The sequence below is a fragment of the Triticum aestivum genome, chromosome 6D, assembly GCF_018294505.1.
Source record: "Triticum aestivum cultivar Chinese Spring chromosome 6D, IWGSC CS RefSeq v2.1, whole genome shotgun sequence".
Lineage (NCBI taxonomy): Eukaryota > Viridiplantae > Streptophyta > Magnoliopsida > Poales > Poaceae > Triticum > Triticum aestivum.
Genome location: NC_057811.1, coordinates 85,484,592 through 85,502,123, shown reverse-complemented (window position 1 = coordinate 85,502,123; position 17,532 = coordinate 85,484,592). Strand labels below are relative to the sequence as shown.

Sequence of the window (17,532 nt, the reverse complement as noted above, 5' to 3'; positions counted from 1 at the left end):
TCTGTATGAAATCCCATCGCACAACACACACGTCTTGTTAAGTTGAACCGTTTCTGTTCTCTTGTGTCAATGCAAACAGTTCGCCCGAGTGAACCGCGTGTCGTATATCGCACACACCTTCATCTGGTTGACCATTTCTTTTGTGTTGCCTAATCACAAACAGTTCATCCGAGTGAATCGTATGCTGTACATCGCACACACCTTCATCTGGCTGCCCGTTTCTTTTGTTCCTCCTCATCAAAAATGGTTAATTTAACTGAACTGTATGCCCTGGATCACACACGCAACTAAAATCTGAACCGTGTTTGATGCATCCTCCATCGCAAACATTTTGCACCTTTTTTGACGTTTTTTTACACCACTGTTTGCGATTATGGCATCGCACACAGTTTCGTCAAAGGATCTCTGATCGTAGTGTCGTGTTAGCAGCATCCTGCAGTAGTGCACACCCCCTGTTATTCTACGGCGACGACAGCCTCACACCGCAGCCGAACCAGTGAACCGTCGTACTCCCCTCCGTGTGGGCATCCACTGCCGCGTCTTCCCCGGCTCCGCGTCGTCCCATTCCTAGGCCTCGCCGTCATCCACCGCCCTGGTGCTCTCGGCACGGCGTGGTCAATGTGTTCAAGGAACGACTTCCATCGGAAGAGTACTGTATGTGGAGAGGCTGACAGCTGGGTCCACGGCCGCAGCAAGGAAGTGCCACCTTATTACGAGCAAAATAATGATTCCTCCACCTGACAGTAGGGACCCACCGGACGGGCCACCGTATTTCGCGAAAAAAATGTTTCCCCCCTGACTGCTAGGACCCACCAGCTACATCTTCGCACGCAAGGAATTGCCTCCTTCTCCTCCCTGACAGTCGGGGCCCACCTGGTCGAAGCGTACGTAACATTGTCATTCTGCTCGCGAATGTGTACGTACATATTGATCGATCGGTCTGTCTGCAGGCTGCAACGATGAACCGTGGCCGAGTAAGGAAGGGCACGTGTCGTAGTAGAGGCGCGCACGTAGCATGTACACGTACGTACAACCAGGGTGCAACAAAATAAATACGGCCACGTACGTACATACGGGCGGGGTCTCGAACGCCTACTCGCACAGACGTACGGCCAGAGCTCGTGTACATGGCTGGGTCAGAACGGAGAAACAGCGTCGTCGTGTTCATCGGGAGGCAACTGAATGCGTCGTGTTCATCGGGAGCCAACCGGCTTGGACGGAACAGCGAAACGAGGCCTGGCGTACCGCAGAACGGAGGAAACGGCCTTGTGTTCGACCGCCTATGGTTGAAACGGGATCTTGTTCACCGGGAGGGGTGTGGCGTACCGCAAAACGGAGGAAACATACTTCTCTTCGACCTCCTACGGTCGAAACAGGGTCCTGTTGATCAGGAGGGGTGTGGCGTACCGCAAAATGGAGGAAACGGACTTGTGTTGGAGCGTTACGGTCGAAACCGGGGTCCTGTTCATCGGGAGGGGTGTGGCGTACCGCAAAACGGGACTCCACGGGCTACTGTTCATCCACCGTCGACCTCCTCCAGCCTCCACCTGCGACTGTTCATCCACGGCGTCTCCCCTAGTGCCTCCACCATCTACTGTTCATCCACGGGCTCCTGTTCATCCAGCCTCCACCGCTCCTCCACCGGCTACTGTTCAACCAGCCCTCTCCACGAGGTCCTATTCAACCACCCCTCCACGGGCTACTGTTCATCCAACCCTCCACCGGCTACTGTTCAACCAGCCCTCCACGGGGTCCTGTTCATCCAGCCCTCCACGGGGTCCTGTTCATCCACCCCCAACCGGCTCGATCGGGGTCCTGTTCATCCAGCGGCAACAGCCTCTACTACCACGGGGTCCTGTTCACCCAACCCCCACCGAGAACTGTTCATCCAACCCCCAACAACGCTCACTGTTCATCAAGAGGCAGCAGATTCAATCGGCTTCAGTTAGCAGCAGTAGCGAAGGAATCGCTCGATCGAGTTCAGTTAACAGCCAGATCGATCGATCGCTCGGGTTCAGTAACGCGTAGCCTGCAATGCAATCGCTCGGGTTCAGTAGACGAACGCCTCGCTCGAGTTCAGCTAGAGCCCAGCGCTCGCACCCACGCGTGTACGTGTATGAGAGAAACGCGCATCGCTCGGCCCCAACCACCCACCGTAACCGGGAACTCCCCAATATTTTCTTCGCCCTCGCTTCTACCATGTTTTTTCCATCATGGACAGCCCAAAGAATGTCATGTAGCTGCGTCTCCGGCCCGCCCACGATGAAAAGCCCATTTTCTGTCATGATTTTTTGTCAAAGAAGTAGGAGCCCATCACACCTATGATGATACCGGGTTTTGTCACAATTATCGTCATAGAAGTGTCATAAGCATGACCGGAAAAAAATTCGTTCAGCCCAAAGTGTCATGAATGTGTCTTTTTTTGTAGTGTTGGGTCTGATGGTCCTTCTCTGGTAGCTACAAGCATTTACTAGGGGATCTATAAGTGGGCCAAAAATCATCATTTACGCATTGATAGGAACCTAGGACTTCATCCGAGTTAGTCAATTTGCTACTGAAAAAGTATGGCAATGTTGATAAATTTAAGGCTAGTTTCTCAAAACATTTGTAGTTGCCGCCTAAGAGCTTTCGCCTTGCCAGGCTTGAGAGCTGATGTTGCTAATTCCTTCCTTGGATATCTGAGCCTTGTTATCTTTCCCAGTCAATATTGTGTTTCTCAATGAGCTCCAGCACTCTAAACATATTATGTTCAATATGCTCCTGCATTACGAATGATGATAAAATCAAGGTTTGTTTCTCGAACATTCGTAGTTGCCGCCTAAGAGCTTTCGCGCAGCCGGGCTTGAGAGCTAATGTTGTTTGATCATTCCTTGGATGCCTGATCCAATGCTCGACATATATATTTGCTTTAGTTCCATTTGCAATGTGTGCCCTGTGATGATTATTTAAGGCTTGTTTCTCAAAACATTTGCATTTGCTTCGCCCAGCCAGGCTTGAGAGCTAATGTTGTTTGATCCATCCTTGGATGTCTCGGGGCATATATGAGTCTCATCTTCTTTCTCTTTATGTTTTGGTCTTCGGTTCTCATCTGCTTTCCTTTTCTTCTTGAATAATGTTGTTTTATGTTTTTCCTCAATATTATCTCTAGTTAATTGGCTGGAAAGTGATCAAAAGAAAGAACAAAACACACCATCTTTCGGGATTGATTGTTGTGCTCGTATGTGCCATGATGTCTAATCTGCAATTCAGACGCCATGCCCTCCAGATTTCCTTCAAAATATAAAAGTTTTACATTGTATGGCTTAGATTTGATCTATGTTGAAAAAAATTTAGAGACCTGGATGTTTGTGTTCATGTTTGTCCGGTGATGAAAAACCTGTTAATCATACCATCTTTCGGGACTGACTGGTTGCTATCTGTCATTCTACAATCCTGAGTACAAATTCAACAGTTTTTGAGTGTTAGTTCACGTGTCTTCCATTCTTTATTCTTCACTTGCACAATCCCTAGTTCTTTCGTACATATTGGTCAATCGAAGATGATGTGTCAAGCGGTGGCATCGTCGTGTTTTTTTAAGAAATGGGCAGCTCCTTCTCATTCATTCATTACAGATAATGGACCTGATCATATCAGGACAATCGTTAAACCAACAGGAACTAGAATCGTGGTCTGCGGATTTGGCCCCAAGCGGAACATCTAGAAGATGAACACGTTGTCCCCTGCCTCCCTACAAACTCGAGCGTCTCAAACAACGCCGCGGGCTTGAAAGATTTCTTTGTGACAACCTCGCCAATTTTTAGCCATTGTGTTGCTTCTGCAAATCCCTTCGTTTCTTCTCTCACGACGACGTCATCTAGTTCCATCTAGGAGATCCAAATGTGTAGCATATCCTCAAGGGAGACCTCTCCCCTCACTCCCCCGAAGGAGGAGCTCTGCGACGCCATCTCAAAGTTATTCTCCTGCAGATCGCCGATGAAGTCATATGGTGGAAATGATCAGAAACCCTCACTATGATGGTGATCGCCCTTGGAGTACAAACGAGAGGGTAACTTCACGGGGAATTGTTTTTCCCTTTGTCCACAAGTTTTTTTAAGGGATCCACAAGTTTTTTTGTTGAAAAAACCCTTTGTCAACAAGTTCACAACAATATGATGAGAACCCCCGCGTGGCCCAGAAACCCATGAAAACCTCGTCAGCCCATTTGGTACGCAGGGATTAGACGACCTAGCCCCGTGATCCGCGTGAATCCTTTTCAATCCACGCGAGTCACAACCCTCAAGGAGGGTGGCTCCTATTTCCCGAGTAGGTCAGGGAATACCCTACAAATGCACACCCCCTAGCTGCGCAGATATGGGCCGACCCATATTCGGGTTTTCACACGCCTTTCTCTCGGATTTTTTCCTTTTTATGTGTTTTTCCTTTTGTTTTTTTCGCTTTTGTTTTTTCTTCTATTTCCTTATTCATTTAAAATTCGTTTTCTAGATTGGGGAATAATTTTGGAATTCCAAATATTTTTCAAATTCATGATTTTTTTAATTTTGGGAGAAATTTATGAATTTTTTTATATACATGAATATATTTTTAATCGGCGAACGTTTTTGAAATTTGGGGGAATTTCGAAATTCGTCAGCATTTTCTAAAAGTGGTGAACATTTTTTGAATTGACAAACATCCTTTGAAATATTGGAACAATATTTTGAAATTCACGAACATTTTCTCAATTCGTGAATATTTTTTAATCAGAGAACATTTTTTGGCATACGTGAAACAATTTTTGAATTCATGAATATTTTTCAAATGTGAATATTTTTTGTAATTTGGACCAATTTTAAAATTTTGAACTATTTGTTAATGTCTCCAGCTGAACAATATTTTGCACTTGGCAATCCCAAATTTTTAAAGAAGCGAAAAAAACAAAAGCAGAAAAAACAAGAAGAAATGAAAAAAAAACAGGGGCACCCCAGCTCGCACATTGGTTTGCCGAAATCACTTGCCTTTCTCTCACTCTTTTTCTGTTTTATATGTTTTTCCTTTCGCTTTTGTTTTTTCTTCTATTTTATTTTTCATTTTAAAGTCCAAATATTTTTTAGATTGGAGAATAATTTTGGCATCCGAAATATTTTTTGAACTCATGGACAGTTTTAAATTTCGGGAGAATTTTTTAAAATTAATGATTTTTTGAAATAGACGAACATTTTTTAAGTTAGGGGGGAAATTGAAATTCATGAGCATTTTTTAAATTGATGAACAGTTATTGAATCGACAAACATTCTTTGAAATCTGGGGAAAAAAATTTGAAATTCATGAACATTTTTTCAATTCGTGAATATTTTTCATTCAGAGAACTTTTTTGTGTACGTGAAACATTTTTTGAATTCATGAATATTTTTCAAATGTGAATTTATTTTGAAATTCGAACCATTTTTCAAAATTTTGAACTATTTTTAATGTTTTTCAAATCCGGGAGCATTTTTCAAATTCATGAACATTTTTTGAACCTGAGTTTTTTAAATACATGACATTTTATCTAAATTCGTGAATATTTTTTGCAATCCCAAATTTTTTATAAAGAAGCAAAAAAGAAAAGCAGAAAAAAACAAGAAGAAATGAAAACAAAGAGGGGCACCCCAGCTCGCACATGGGCTTGGCCAACATCGCGTGCGGGAGGTGCGGGGGTGCGCGTTTAGGAGGGAGTTTCCTATTTGACGCCCACGAGCGTCCAGATACTGCACTTCCGCTGAAGTGCTCGAGAGCGCATCGCGAAACGGGCCGGCCATATTCCAGCGTCAAAGTAGGCAAAATGGTTTTGGGAACCTTCTAGAAGGATCCCTCAACCGATTTTTTTTATTTTTTTCCTTTTGCCGGTTTTCTGGTTTTCTCCGTTTTCCTTTTTCTTTTTTGTTGTGCTTTTTTCTGTTTCTGCTTCTATTTCTTTCCTTTTATTTATCCTTTTTCGTTTTTATTTTATCCTTTGTTTTCAAAAACATTTTCATTTTTTCTGTACACCATCGACTCGGCCATGGTGGATGACTACATCAACCGCATTGAGCAGTTGCTTGCTGGAGACAAGTACAAGGTGGTCGGCATCGACCTTCAGTACACCGCCGGTCGTCCCGGCATAGATTAGAAGGTTGCCGTCGCTCAATTGTGCGTGCGCCATCATGTCCTCATCTACCAGTACTGCATGGCCACAGAGCCTTGCGACCGTTTCAACTGGTTTGTCAACAGCACTGACTACAAGTTCGCCACGGTGGATACCACCAACGATGTAAAAGCGCTCAGTGTTACGGGCTTGGCCTGCAAGAACCTTGTCGAAATCCGTGACCACTACACAGTCTGGGGTAGCACTAAGAAGGACTCCCTGGTTGAACTCACCTCGGCCGTCATCGACCCCTACTACGAAAAGATGAAGCAGGATGCCCAGAGAACAAGTCCAGTATCCTGGCACAGGGCCTGGATGCGGCAACTGGATGAACCTCACCTCATGTTTGTGGCCAAGAGCGTGTACACATGCTACGAGATGCACAGGCGGATCGTTGACATGAGGAAGTGCCTCGTTACCCAAATCGACGAGCCCGGATCGAGCCACAAGCAGAGCAAGTGTCACGAGAAGAAGATGATGATCAGATGATCATTTATGCTAGTTAATCATGCATGTAACATATAATTTACTTTATTGGTGTGTGGGAATGTCATGTGTGTAATAGCCACCTTTGTAATTATGCATGTAATAGTTTACTTTGGTGTTTGCAAATGCCATGGTTGTAGTAGCCACCTATGTAAGTGGATGTTTAATTTGGTTATGCAAACATGTCTTTATAAGTGGGTGTGTGTGTATATATATAGATATATAGGACAAATCTTTTCTACTACCGGGTGTAGTTACACCCACTTCTGTTTCATACGTTCTAGGTAGTATCTATCACATCGAAGAGTATGTACGCGTAGTATGTAGTATATAAGAATGCTTAGGTAGTATACATACTACTTTTTTGGTAGTATGTACCATATTTTGTGCATACTCCATTTCGCGTACAAATATGTACATATTTCACAAATACAATAAAACTATGGGTTCACTTGCAATTTTTCCATATAATTTACTTTGAAGTATCTTAAATATAATATATAAATATACTAAAAATAATAAAGTAGAGTATATACTACCACATAGTAGTATATAAGAAATGGTGTAACTACACCCGGTAGTAGGATGCATTTATATATATATATATATATATATATATATATATATATATATATATATATATATATATATATATATAAGACGGCAGTTTGGGACACCTAGGTGCCCAGGCTCCTTGCCTTTCCACCGTTCGATTGCATTTAGATGTGTGCTATTGCAACGGCTATGTGTATTAATGCATTAATCGTTAATTGGATACCATAAATAAGGCTCATGCACACCATGCATGAGAACAATTGAAAAAGAAAAGAGAATAACATGCATGGTGACGTTGCATATTTGGAGTCATTAATAGAAATAGGAGAGAGAAATCAAAAATAAATGCCTCATGATTTGTATACATTCATGTTCTTAGGTATATGGATTTTTTTTCGTGCGTGTATTAATAGGAGGTATATGGTACCGTTATGTGGGATGTATTTTTTCAATACTATCTAATTTAAACAAAATGGTAATGATGTGTTTAAGGAGAATAATTCATAGTTCACATATTAGACCAAATATCTCATGCATATCCATAAATTTCACATACCCACAGTTGTCTCGTGGCTGAAACATTTCCGCTTTTATTATCAGATACCTATTAGAAAACTATGGTATAAAAATGCAATGCGTTTTTTTGTCACTTTAGAAAAGCATTCCAAGGAATCGAATACCCACAAATATTTTAAAATATTGTGGGTATGTCATATCCAATGCATTTTACATTATAAAAGTAAATAAGTGTGACATATTTAAAATATATAAAGAACAGTTGCCATATTTAAAATATAAAAAAAATGATATAACAAGAAAACTAGCAAAACTATCGACATGCCTAGAAATTATTAAACAACACAATAAATAAAAAATGATATGACCATCAGTTCTTTATACACAGTAGAGAGTATGTGATACGTACGATGAATATATCATACAAAAATGGCTATCTAGTAATTAGGATATAACGTCCATTTTTTGCGGGAATAGAATATAACGTCCATACAAAAACTTGTGACTCAATGTAAATATTTTTAAAATTGAAGGTATCATATACCCACAGATGTTTAAGACATTTAAGAAAATTACAGGTATTATATACCCACAGTATGAGACCAGACATATGTAGGTATTTTTTTTCATCGAGCCCAACATCATGTATATCTCCATCAGTTCTTCATAGATAGTGGAGAGTATGTCACACCTACGTATATCATTTGAGCCCAATGTACCATGTATCTCCATCAGTTCTCCATACGTATGCCCTTTGATTTTGTATATTTCTTTGGTATATCATTTCCATCTACCATACCTTGGTTATATCAAGCATGTCGTCTCTATTAAGGTATATATATTTATTTTGGACAGAATCAAAGGACGATCATGCATGCAAGGGAAGTTATGGATGGATGTATTGTTTGGAAACAAATGCATGCATGCTAGTATCACATATGGAAAATCTTGCATGCAAAATTTAATGAGTTTGAATCCACGAGGCATTAATGAAAAACCAGCTAGGTGCCCCAAACATTTTACACACATATATAGAGAGACACACACACGCCTATATACAGATCCTCCCGAAAAAAAACCCACACCCCGATCCAACCGGCGACGCGGCCGCTCCCCGCGCCCAACCGGCGCTGCCGCCGCTCCCCGCGCCCAACCGGCGGCGACGCGCTGCACCCCCGCCTCCAACCAGAAAAGCGGCCGCAACTCTTCTCCAAATCTGGGCGCCATCGTCCTGCACACGCTGCCGCGCACGACGGCACCACCTACCGGTCGTCGCCGTCCCCCTCGATCAGCCCTGGCGACGGCCCCGCCGCAGCCACCGAGCGCCGGCCTCCCCCATCTCCTTCCATCTTCCTCTACGCCTGATGGACGCCATGGCAGGGGTCGTGAGCTCGCCGGATTCCTTGCCCCTATTGCCGGCGCCACCACCCACCGCCGGCGCCGTAGCATCCAGGCCGTTCAACTTCTCCGCCTCAGGCCGTGCACGTCCGCCTGTGTGAGCGCCTGCCACACCTTGCAACTTTCTCCGCTTCGAGGAGCCATGCACAGGTGACCTCGTTTGATGTCTGAAATTGTTTCCTCCCCCTGTCCTAAAACTGTATCCAAATCAAAACATCGATTTGTTCACCCTTTCCAGTGTTTTATTGTTCTCTAAGTGATTTTGATGTCTGAAGTTCAGCTATACTTCTTCCTGTCCAGTTTGTGTACCTGTAGGCCCCAGCACCTGTCGTCGTCATCCCAACTTAGCCCCATGTCGTGTGCCAAATCCTGTAGCTGACCATGAAGCGCTTCTCGGGGTCCTTATCATTTGAATCGGTGGTTGTTGCTGCTAGTTGACTGCGGCATGATGAAGGCCAAGGTGGGCTCCCGCGCCGGCAACTCCAGGTCAGTGCCCCGACCCCTCCCTCGCTCGTCTCCCCATCTCATTTTCATTCTGACCGATCAGTTTGCCAACACCACCCGCAACCGTTCTACGTTGCATCAGTAGGCCGTTCGCTGGCAGCCTACTACAAAAATTGAAGAGCACATACGCCTGCCCGCATGGATCCAATTGTCTTGTTATGTTCTTTTTTTGGAATTGAAGTTCAGACATAACTAAGGAAGAAAAGTTCAGAGATTTTTTCTATATAAATTCGGAATTTTCTTGTTCAGATAGCGATGCACTTTTCATTATAAATGTATGTACATGTTTATACTAGTTCCTGATGGACCGTACTATCTTTTTCTCTCACTCTGTTATGGTTTTGGTTTTTGAAACTATGTGCATGTTCAAAGAAGCAACAAATCTGTGCAAAGAAGTTCAAATATAATTGCCACGCAGGTTCATGTATTTACTAAAGACGGCATGAGGAGGCCGAGCTTTTGCACCACAGTCAACGCGACGTCCCGGCCGGCGGGAGCTAGAGGCATGCACATCCTCTTCCGCCTTATATGCCATCCAGCAGCCCTCTGTCACCGCGTCTGTAATCTGCCTCTGTCTTTTTCTAGTTCATTTTCCTAAATCTCACATATAAATGCTGGTGTTATGCTCTCTGTCTTTTTGCTGTCTTGTTTGTTCAAGTATATACAGAAGATATGGAAATTTGTACGTGAAAATTAATTCTTTGTTCAACTCGTTCGTTCTCTCCTAAATCTCAAGTATGTACAGGTGCTAATGTGCCAGAATAAGATTCAGAAGTTTGTACTATAAAAATCAGTAATTCATTCTTTGTTCAAGATTGTGTACAGAAGATTCAGAAATTTCCCCAATTGATAGTGTGCCCTCTACCTGTTTGTTTTATGCTTATGAGAACTTACTTTAATTTTTCTGTTCTTTTTGCACATAGTGAACATACAAAAGGTCAGTGTAAACTGCTTATGTTCCCGTGTGTTTTGCCCTTTTGCTACGTGAGTCTGTAGCTATTTCCTCGCTTTGGCGTTAATGCTTGTAAGGAAACTTTTGTAACTAAGCGTTCACTTTGATTTTCCTTTGCTTTGCACTGTGACGTACATAGTCTGATGTTTTTTTTCCTGAGCTTATAAGTAGGATGTCCACTATATTCAAAAACTTACTGGTGCTTGCTTCAGGTCCGTCCCTCCTTCCTCCCCTGCTTGCTGTCCTAAGCAGTGGAGGACGCAGCTACCTGAGGGAGCGAAGCCCGGCCTCCTAGCACCCGCAGTCGCACTGCACCCTGCAAAAAGTAAATAAATCGCAAGTTCAGAATAAAAAAACCGAGAAGTTCAAGAACAACCTTTACTGCCTTATGTTGTTTGCCAACAATCTTCAGTTTCTTCAGTAGCTCGTGCACATATTGCCTAAGCTAGTATGTTCAGAATCTTAAATTGGTAGGTGACCTACAGGGCTAACCATGTTGATGGTGATTGAAGAAGGATTCCTATAATATTATTATTGAGATTGAAGGCCAACTTTTATGCACCATGTGGGAGGATCCCAGGAATTGTTCTTAACCAGTCGATGGATTTCGAGAGATGCGTTCATATCTCACAAGTTTCCAGGGGTTCAAGCTCATTTATATAAGGAATGCCAAAGGTTCAACAGCAGCACACTGCTGGTGAAAAATCTCTGAACATGCAGTGCAATCATGGAAAAAGCTTGCATCTTTGTCACTTAACCACTGTTAATCTCTTTTTACAGTTTTTGTTATGCATTCTTCACTGAGTACTACCACTAAACATATCCACGGGAGATCCATGCTATGGTACAGATTTGTGAAATTACTTTGTACTCATTAGTACTATTTCATTGTGGGTAATGGACGCATGACCTTATCTATCAACCATTTATTTTTTCACTTGATTTGCATCCAAATTATTTTATTACTATTCTGATTCGAGTGCCTTGTGCATGGATGTCCTTCACAGTACACAAGGTGCTTGTGTTAATACCTACAAGACAATAGTATCTAAATGAACACTTTGCTAGTGACAAAAAAGGGGATCAAGTGCTAAATAATTTGGTTTTCCTGTTTAAAAAAATCTAGAAGTTCAAGTTAAAATAACAAACTGGTTTGATATTCTTTTTAAAATAATCAGATTATTCACATTTCAAAGAAACCTAGAAGTTCACATAAAAAAGCAGAACGGTTCGATGTTTATAAGAAATGTTTTTCTGTTATTATTGAAAAAAATAACAAAGAAGTTAAAATTAAAATAACTAACCAGTTCGGAAAAACTAAATAACAAATTTTCCCGGTTCCTAAAAAAATAGAAGTTCAAATTAAATAACAGAGTGGTTTGATGTTTATTACAACCTTGTGATTTTCCCCGTTACAATAGAATAATCCGAGAAGTTCAAAAATAAAAAATCGAGCACTTCAAAAAGTTTATAAAAAATGGTGTTTCTATATTTTACTAAAAAATAGAGAAGTTCAAATTTAAATAACATAGAAGTTCACAAAATGTTTATTCCAAAACCAAGAAAGTCAAATTAAAAAAATCGAGCAGTATAAAAAGTTTGTAAACATGGATTTCCCCCTTTTTTTAAATATTTAGATATTCAAATTTAAAAAAGTGAGCGGTTAGATGTTTATTTGAAAAATTGGATTTTTCTAGTTACTAAAGAATAAAACCAATAAGTTCAATTCCAAATAACGAAGAAGTTCGATGTTGCTAAAAAACCTCCAATTTTGAAATTTCTAAAAAAATACACAATGAAGTTCAAATAAAAAAGGTAGTGTGGTTCAATGTCTATAAAAAACTTAGATATTTTCGCATAACCGAGAGAAGTTCAGATTGATAACTGCCAGAAGTTCAAGTACTACACGGTGTGCATTTGTATGAAAAAAAAGAATGGAAAAGCAAAGGCTAAAAGTTTTGTTGCTAGAAGTTCAAGTGCTCGGCCCGAGAAAGTTCAAAAATTCTTGTGAGAGATGTTGAACAAAAATACGTGACAGAAATTCAAGTGCTATGTCCGGAGAAGTTCAAAAAATCTTACGAGAGAGGTTCACCTTGTATTTCTGTATAAAAATCAAATACTATTCTTTACTCAAAATATAAAAAGGTGAAGTTCAAAATGAAATAACAGAGAAGTTCGGAGTTTATTAAAACCTAGGATTTACCTGTTCAAAAAATAAAAAAACACAACACCATTGTTTGCACTTTTAAAAACAACCCATAAACGAAAAAAACAACAACCCATAAATGAAAAAAAAGTTGCTAGAAGTTCAAGTGCTCGGCGAGGAAAAGTCCAAAAAATTCTTGTGAGAGAGGTTTACCGTGTATTTAGATGTCCAAAATACATAAAAATATGTTCTTTTGTGTTTTAAAATAACTATCTCAAACCAGAGAGAAGTTCAAAGTGATAACAACCGGAAGTTCACGTACTACATGGTGTGTATTTCATATAAGAAAAATACAAGAAAGTGAAACAGAGTGAAGTTCAAACAGACATGCCCCAGAAGTTCAACTACTTCAAGCAGTGCAAAAAACAACACGTCAAAAACAGAGTGAAGTTCAAATAGACATGCCCGAGAAGTTCAACTACTTCACGCAGTGCTTTTCCATTCACGATGAAGGCGGAAATCATGATCTCGTCATTTTCTAATTTACTTCAAAACGGCAGGAATATCATTTGTGTAAGTTCAAGTCCTCGGTCGGAGAAAGTTAAAAAAATTATTGTGAGAGAGGTTTCTACAAAAGGAATATCATTTGTGTAACACTAACGAATGGATGAGAAAATTACAAACGAGAATACGTCACAGAAGTTCAACGTGAAAACAGCAGGAAGTTCAACTACTACGATGAATGAATTTCAAATAAAAAACTTTTAAAATCATCACGAGTATGAAAAAATGATCAACACGGGAAAGTTGCGTGTTTATAGCAGCTTTCCATCGGTATATCACTTGCTCAATTCCGGTGAGTGGATGGAGAGCTACGAGCAGTGGATCGAGAGCTACGAGCAAAAAATGCACGTGAAAAATAGAGTGAAGTTCAAGTAAACATGCCGAGAAGTTCAGGTTCTTCACGCGATGCATTTTCGACGAATCTGTTTCACAATAAAGGCAGAATGAATGATCCAGCCGTTTTCGAAATTACTTGAAAACGGCCAGGAACCAGAGAAAACTATCAAAATTGAAAAAGTTTCGCATTTTCCGTAGCTTTTCAACGATATATTGCTTGCCCCATTCCGATAAAAGTTGTAAAAACTACAGCGAAAATACGTTTTTAGCCATTTTCAAAATTGACATAAAACCGTAATGAATTGAGAGAAATAATATATACCAAAAAGTTTTGCATCTCCACAAGCTTTCCAACGCCATATCATTTGCTGCATTCGGACGTAAAGTTAAAAAATTAGCTCGAAAATATGAACTCGGTGGAACTTGTACCGTTTTCTACATTACTTTTAAACTGTTCAAAATTAGAAAAAACTTTCAACAAGAGAAAGTAGCGCATTTTCATAAGCTTTCCAACGCCATATCATTTGCCTCAATTGGATTAGCCGTTTAGAAATGCCATCAAAAATACTAACTCAGCTGTTCGGTTTGCGAAAGTTTACGATTTTCCACCTTACTCTTTAAGCATAAGGAATTAGAGAAAACTTTCAACATGTGGAAGGAGCGGTTTTACAGCAGCTTTTCAATGCCATATTATTTTCCTCATTCCGATGAACAGTTTAGAAATGCGATCGAAAATACGATTCACGTTTTTTGTATGAAGAAAAAACGGTTTTCAAAACTGCTCTTAAACCGCTTACATTTTGCCAAAAAATTAACTTGGGTCATGATACTGGTGTCCATAGCTGTCCAACGGTATATCGCAAGCCCCATTTAGGCAATGTTGGCGGAAGTTCAACCTAGCACTGGGAGAAGTTCAGGTCGAACAACTCAGGTAGTAAAATTGCAAAAAACGCAATTTCATCACAACCAGAGAGCAAAATCCGTCAACGAGCGAGATTTTTATTTAAAACGGATATTTAGTTGCTAAAAAACATTTCTAGATTACACTAACATCATATAGAACACAACTAACTAGAATAATTCGCGCGGGGAGACACGGTTGCGAAGATAGCCCGAAGGTCGGATTCGTTCAAGCGCGTTACTCACGCAGTTCAGGTTGTGATCAGAATATTATATATATATATATATATATATATATATATATATAGTGTTTATATTATATATATATATATATAAACACTATTCGGATCACGGGATCAGAATAATTTTCTGATCACAACATGAACTTCCCGAGTAACGCGTCTGACCTTCCCCGAGTACAAGGTTGAACTTCAGCTAAAACGTGTCCAAATGGGGCTTGCGATATATCGTTGAAAAGCTATGGACACCAGTATCATGACCCAAGTTGAATTTTTGGCAAAATATAAGCGGTTTAAGAGCAGTTTTGAAAACCGTTTTTCCTTCATACAAAAAATGTGAATCGTATTTTTTATCGCATTTCTAAACCGTTTATCGGAATGACGCAAATAATATAGCGTTGGAAAGCTGCTGCAAAACCGCTCCTTCCACATGTTGAAAGTTTTCTCTAATTCCTTATGGTTAAAGAGTAATTTGGAAAATCGTAAAATTTCGCAAACCGAACATCCGAGTTCGTATTTTCGATGGCATTTCTAAACCGCTAATCCAATTGAGGCAAATGATATGGCGTTGGAAAGCTTATGAAAATGCACTACTTTTTCATGTTGAAAGTTTTTTCTAATTTTAAATGGTTTAAAAGAAATTTGGAAAACAATACAAGTTCTAGCAAATTTGTATTTTCGAGCGAATTTTTTAACCGTATGTCCGAATGCAGCAAACGATGTGGCGTTGGAAAGCTTGAGGAAATGTGAAACTTTTTTGTATCTATTATTTCTCCCAATCCTTTATGGTTTTAAGTCAATTTTAAAATGGCTAAAAACGTATTTTCGCCGTAATTTCTACAAACTTTATCGAATGGGGCAAATAATATACCGTTGAAAATCTAAGGAAAATACGAAACTTTTTCATGTTGATGGTTTCCTCTGATTCATAGACGTTTCCAAGGAATTTCAAAAATGACGGGATCCTTTGTTTTGCCTTTATCGCGAAACAGATTCTTAAAAAATGCACCGCGTGAAGAACCTGAACTTCTCGGCATGTCTACTTGAACTTCCCTCTGTTTTTCATGTGTTTTTTTTGCCCGTAGCTCTCCATCCAGTCACCGGAACACTCACCGGAATTGAGCAAGTGATATACCAATGGAAAGCTGCTGTGAAAACGCAACTTTCCCGTGTTGATCATTTTTTCATACCCGCGATGATTTTAATAGTTTTTCATCTGAAATTCATCCACTGTAGTAGTTGAACTTCCTATTATTTTCAGTTGAACTTCTGTGACGTATTTTCATTTGTAATTTTCTCATCCATTCGTCAGTGTTACACAAATGATATTCCTTTTGTACAAACATCTCTCACAATATTTTTTTAACTTTCTCCGACGAAGGACTTGAACTTATAACAACAAAACTTTTAGCCTTTGCCTTTTTTATTCTTTTTTAATACAAAAAGCACACCGTGTAGTACATGAACTTCTGGCAGTTATCAACCAGATCTTCTCTCGGTTACGTGAAAATATTTTGAGTTTTTTTTATCAATTTTTAATCTGATTTTCTTAATCTTTTTTATGAATTTTGAAGCGCTCTATTTTTAATAGTTGAACTTCTTGTTATTTTATTTTTGAACTTCTTGTTTCCATTCTTTAATAACGAGGAAAATCTGAGTTTTCTATAATCATCGAACTTCTCCATCTTTTTAATATGGACTTCCTGGTTTATTTCTTTTAGTGACGGAAAAAATCCTACTTTTTGATAGACCTTGAGCCGCTCCGTTTTTAAATTTGAGCTTCTAGGTTTATTTTAATAGAGAAAATCTTTTTTTATAAAATTCTTTGAGATGCTTTTTTTAATGACCTTTTGGGTTTGTAACAAGCATTGAACTTCTTCATCTTTTTAATTTGAACTTCTTATTTTTAGATTTTTTAACTTGCATCTTGGTTTTGTACTAAAAATTGAACTTCTCGGTTATTTAAATTCAAACCTCTAGGATTTTATATAACCCCTTTATTATTAAAAAGTTGAAGTTCTTTGTAATTTTAATTTGATTTTCTTGGTTCTGTAATAAATATTGAACCTCTATGTTTGTGAAATTTGAACCTCTAATTTCTTTTGGAAACATGGAAAATGTTTTCTTTAAATAATTTTTTGAACTACTAAGTCTTTTAAAACTTTTTTAGTTTTTCCTTATTTTTTAATTTTAACTTCTTCATTTTATTATTTAGTAATGAGAAAACATCTAAGTTTTTAACCTTTGAACCTCTCTTTTTTACTTTGAACTTCTTAGAAAAAATATGGTTTTAAATAAGCAAGCAATTTTCTAGGTTTTTAAAATTTGAACTTCTAGGTTTTTTGATCTTCTCGGTTATTTCAAATTGAACTTCTAGGGTTTTCAAATTTGAACTTCTATGTTTTTTTGACCTTGTCGGTTATTTCAAAATTTGTAGTTTTTTTTAAAAATCCTTTTTTATATACTTTTTTTGAACTACTGTGTTATTTTGAGTTGGCCTTCTCTCTTATTTTTTAGAAACGAGGAAAATCTAACTTTTAAAAATTGGTTATTTTAAGACACCAAAACAACATTTTTGTGTGTGTTTTTGAACATGCAAAGACATGGTGAACCTCTCTCACAAGAATTTTTGAACTTTCTCGGGTAGGTCACTTGAACTTCGAGCAACAAAATAGTTAGAATTTGCCTTTTATTCTTCTTTTCTGATACGAAAATGCAGACCATGCAGTACGTGAACTTCCGGCGGTTATCAATTTGAACTTCTCTCTGTTTCGCTTTAGTAATGGAAAAAAAT

General features: G+C 39.3%; 1 long non-coding RNA gene, 2 other non-coding genes and 2 pseudogenes across 3 annotated transcripts; all 5 read left to right on the top strand.

Moving 5' to 3' along the window:
- Nucleotides 1–2,565: 2,565 nt before the first annotated feature.
- On the top strand, nucleotides 2,566–2,686 carry LOC123146490 (small nucleolar RNA SNORD14). The gene has a single exon (XR_006472753.1). It is a non-coding gene; the product is annotated as a small nucleolar RNA SNORD14 (small nucleolar RNA).
- Nucleotides 2,687–2,766: 80 nt separating this feature from the next.
- LOC123146495 (small nucleolar RNA SNORD14) lies at nucleotides 2,767–2,886 on the top strand. The gene has a single exon (XR_006472757.1). It is a non-coding gene; the product is annotated as a small nucleolar RNA SNORD14 (small nucleolar RNA).
- A 271-nt stretch (nucleotides 2,887–3,157) lies between these two features.
- Nucleotides 3,158–3,255, top strand: LOC123146518 (uncharacterized; annotated as a pseudogene).
- Nucleotides 3,256–3,358: 103 nt separating this feature from the next.
- Nucleotides 3,359–3,441, top strand: LOC123146514 (uncharacterized; annotated as a pseudogene).
- Nucleotides 3,442–9,407: 5,966 nt separating this feature from the next.
- Nucleotides 9,408–11,377, top strand: LOC123141184 (uncharacterized). The gene is made up of 3 exons (XR_006470196.1): nucleotides 9,408–9,583; nucleotides 10,020–10,157; nucleotides 10,766–11,377. It is a non-coding gene; the product is annotated as an uncharacterized lncRNA (long non-coding RNA).
- The last annotated feature ends 6,155 nt before the right edge of the window (nucleotides 11,378–17,532 follow it).